Here is a 4287-nt window from a genome sequence, read left to right as displayed (position 1 = left end):
ATTCCTCTAATTTATTTACCTATTTTTTCTATTTACCTTTTTTCTTTGATTTATTTAGCTATTTTTCTCTATTTATACACATATTTTTTCTCTAGTTTACCTATTTACCTATTTTTTCTCTATTTATTTAAACATTTTTTTCTCTCTTTATTTACCTCTGTTGTTTTCTCTATTTATTTACCTATTTTTTCTCTAGTTATTTACGTATTTTTTTCTCTAATTTATTTACCTATTTTTCTCTATTTATTTACCTGTTTTTCTCTATTTGTTTACCTCTTTTGTTTTCTCTATTTACTTACCTATTTTTCAAATTTATTTGCCTATATTTTTCTCTAATTTATTTACCTATTTTTTCTCTATTTATTTACCAATTTTTTCTCTATTTATTTACCTCTTATGTTTTCTCTATTTATTTACCTCTTTTTTCTCTAGTTAATTACGTATTTTTTTCTCTAATTTATTTACACATTTTTCCTCTAATATATTTACCTATTTTTCTCTATTTATTTACCTATATTTTTCTCTATTTATTTGCCCATTTTCTCTATTTGTTTACCTCTTTTGTTTTCTCCATTTACTTACCTATTTTTTCTCTAGTAATTTACCTATTTTTCTCTCTCATTTATTTTCCTATATTTACTCTGTTTATTTACCTATTTTTTCCTCTAATTTATTTATCTATTTATTCTATTTACCTTTTTTTCTTTGATTTATTTAGCTATTTCTCTCTATTTATACGCCTATTTTTTCTCTAGTTTATTTACCTATTTTTCTCTATTTATTTACCTCTTTTGTTTTCTCTATTTATTTACCTATTTTTCTCTATTTGTTTACCTCTTTCGTTTTCTCTATATACTTACCTATTTTTTCTCTAGTAATTTACCTGTTTTTCTCTCTTATATATTTACCTATTTTTTCTCTGTTTATTTACCTATTTTTTCCTCTAATTTATTTACCTATTTTTTTCTCTATTTATTTACCTATTTTTTCTCTATTTGTTTACCTCTTTTGTTTTCTGTATTTACTTACCTATTTTTCAAATTTATTTGCCTATATTTTTCTCTAATTTATTTACCTATTTTTTCTCTATTTATTTAAGTATTTTTTCTCTATTTATTTACCTCTTTTGTTTTCTCTATTTATTTACCTATTTTTTCTCTAGTTAATTACGTATTTTTTTCTCTAATTTATTTACACATTTTTCCTCTAATTTATTTACCTATTTTTCTCTATTTATCTACCTATATTTTTCTCTATTTATTTGCCCATTTTCTCTATTTATTTACCTCTTTTCTTTTCTCTATTTATTTACCTATTTTTATCTCTCATGTATTTACCTATTTTCTCTATTTATTTACCTCCTTTGTTTTCTCTACTTCATTACGTATTTGTTCCCTATTTATTTACCTACTTTTTTCTCTATTATTTACCTATTTTTCTCTAGTTATTTACGTATTTCTTCCTCTAATTTATTTACACATTTTTTCTCTATTTATTTACCTATTTTTTCTCTATTTATTTACCTGCTTTGTTTTCTCTACTTCATTACCTATTTTTCTCTATTTATTTGCCTATATTTTTCTCTAATTTATGTACCTATGTTTTCTCTATTTATTTACGTATTTTTCTCTATTTTTTTACCTCTTTTGTTTTCTCTATTTACTTACCTATTTTTTTTCTAGTAATTTACCTATTTTTCTCTCATTTATTTTCCATTTTTTACTCTCTTTATTTACCTATTTTTTCCTCTAATTTATTTACCTATTTATTCTATTTACCTTTTTTTCTTTGATTTATTTAGCTATTTTTCTCTATTTATACGCCTATTTTTTCTCTAGTTTACTTACCTATTTTTTCTCTCATTTATTTACCTTTTTTCTCTGTTTATTTACCTATGTATTCCTCTAATTTATTTACCTATTTTTTCTCTAGTTATTTACGTATTTTTTTCTCTAATTTATTTACCTATTTTTCTCTATTTATTTACCTGTTTTTCTCTATTTGTTTACCTCTTTTGTTTTCTCTATTTACTTACCTATTTTTCAAATTTATTTGCCTATATTTTTCTCTAATTTATTTACCTATTTTTCTCTATTTATTTACCTATTTTTTCTCTATTTATTTACCTCTTTTGTTTTCTCTATTTATTTACTTATTTTTTCTCTAGTTAATTACGTATTTTTTTCTCTAATTTATTTACACATTTTTCCTCTAATTTATTTACCTATTTTTCTCTATTTATTTACCTATATTTTTCTCTATTTATTTGCCCATTTTCTCTATTTATTTGCCCATTTTCTCTATTTGTTTACCTCTTTTGTTTTCTCCATTTACTTACCTATTTTTTCTCTAGTAATTTACCTATTTTTCTCTCTCATTTATTTTCCTATTTTTACTCTGTTTATTTACCTATTTTTTCCTCTAATTTATTTACCTATTTATCCTATTTACCTTTTTTTCTTTGATTTATTTAGCTATTTTTCTCTATTTATACGCCTATTTTTCTCTAGTTTATTTACCTATTTTTTCTCTATTTATTTACCTCTTTTGTTTTCTCTATTTATTTACCGCTTTTGTTTTCTCTATTTATTTACCTATTTTTCTCTATTTGCTTACCTCTTTTGTTTTCTCTATATACTTATCTATTTTTTCTCTAGTAATTTACCTGTTTTTCTCTCTTATATATTTACCTATTTTTCTCTGTTTATTTACCTATTTTTTCCCCTAATTTATTTACCTATTTTTTCTCTATTTATTTATCTATTTTTCTCTATTTGTTTACCTCTTTTGTTTTCTCTATATACTAACCTATTTTTTCCCTAGTAATTTACCTGTTTTTCTCTCTTATATATTTACCTATTTTTTCTCTATTTATTTACCTCTTTTGTTTTCTCTATTTATCTACCTATTTTTTCTCTAGTTATTTACGTATTTTTTTCTCTAATTTATTTACACATTTTTCCTCTAATTTATTTACCTATTTTTCTCTATTTATTTACCTATATTTTTCTCTGTTTATTTTCATATTATTTCCTCTAATTTATTTACCTATTTTTTCTATTTACCTTTTTTTGTTTGAATTATTTAGCTATATTTCTCTATTTATACACCTATTTTTTCTCTAGTTTATTTACCTATTTTTTCCTCTAATTTATTTACCTATTTTTTCTCTATTTATTTACCTATTTTTTCTCTATTTATTTACCTCTTTTGTTTTCTCTATTTATTTACCTATTTTTTCTATTTATTTACCTCCTATGTTTTCTTTACCTCATTACCTATTTTTCAAATTTATTTGCCTATATTTTTCTCTATTTATTTACCTATTTTTCTCTATTTGTTTATTTCTTTTGTTTTCTCTATATACTTACCTATTTTTCTCTAGTAATTTACCTATTTTTCTCTCACATTTATTTACCTATTTTTTCTCTGTTTATTTACCTATTTCTTCCTCTAATTTATTTACCTATTTTTTCTCTATTTATTTACCTATTTTTCTCTATTTATTTACCTCTTTTGTTTTCTCTATTTATTTACCTATTTTTTCTCTAGTTATTTACGTATTTTTTTCTCTAATTTATTTACACATTTTTTCTCTAATTTATTTACCTATTTTCTCTATTTATTTACCTCCTTTGTTTTCTCTACTTCATTACGTATTTTTCAAATTTATTTGCCTATATTTTTCTCTAATTTATTTACCTATTTTTTCTCTATTTATTTACCTATTTTTCTCTATTTGTTTACCTCTTTTGTTTTCGCTGTTTACTTACCTATTTTTTCTCTAGTAATTTACCTATTTTTCTCTCTCATTTATTTTCCTATTTTTACTCTGTTTATTTACCTATTTTTTCCTCTAATTTATTTACCTATTTATCCTATTTACCTTTTTTTCTTTGATTTATTTAGCTATTTTTCTATATTTATACGCCTATTTTTCTCTAGTTTATTTACCTATTTTTTCTCTATTTATTTACCTCTTTTGTTTTCTCTATTTATTTACCTCTTTTGTTTTCTCTATTTATTTACCTATTTTTCTCTATTTGCTTACCTCTTTTGTTTCCTCTATATACTTACCTATTTTTTCTCTAGTAATTTACCTGTTTTTCTCTCTTATATATTTACCTATTTTTTCTCTGTTTATTTACCTATTTTTTCCCCTAATTTATTTACCTACTTTTTTCCCCTAATTTATTTACCTATTTTTTCTCTATTTATTTATCTATTTTCTCTATTTGTTTACCTCTTTTGTTTTCTCTATATACTAACCTATTTTTTCCCTAGTAA

General features: G+C 21.8%; 1 long non-coding RNA gene across 1 annotated transcript; it reads right to left on the bottom strand.

Annotated features, from left to right (window-relative positions):
- Positions 1-2251: 2251 nt before the first annotated feature.
- Positions 2252-3622, bottom strand: LOC143378080 (uncharacterized). The gene is made up of 2 exons (XR_013087491.1): positions 3538-3622; positions 2252-3231 (listed from the first exon to the last, which is right to left on the bottom strand). It is a non-coding gene; the product is annotated as an uncharacterized LOC143378080 (long non-coding RNA).
- Between the last annotated feature and the right edge of the window lie 665 nt (positions 3623-4287).

This window comes from Andrena cerasifolii, unplaced genomic scaffold (genome assembly GCF_050908995.1).
Source record: "Andrena cerasifolii isolate SP2316 unplaced genomic scaffold, iyAndCera1_principal scaffold0115, whole genome shotgun sequence".
In the NCBI taxonomy this organism is placed as follows: domain Eukaryota; kingdom Metazoa; phylum Arthropoda; class Insecta; order Hymenoptera; family Andrenidae; genus Andrena; species Andrena cerasifolii.
Note: the sequence above shows the minus strand (reverse complement) of the source record. Positions and strands in the feature narration are given on the sequence as shown.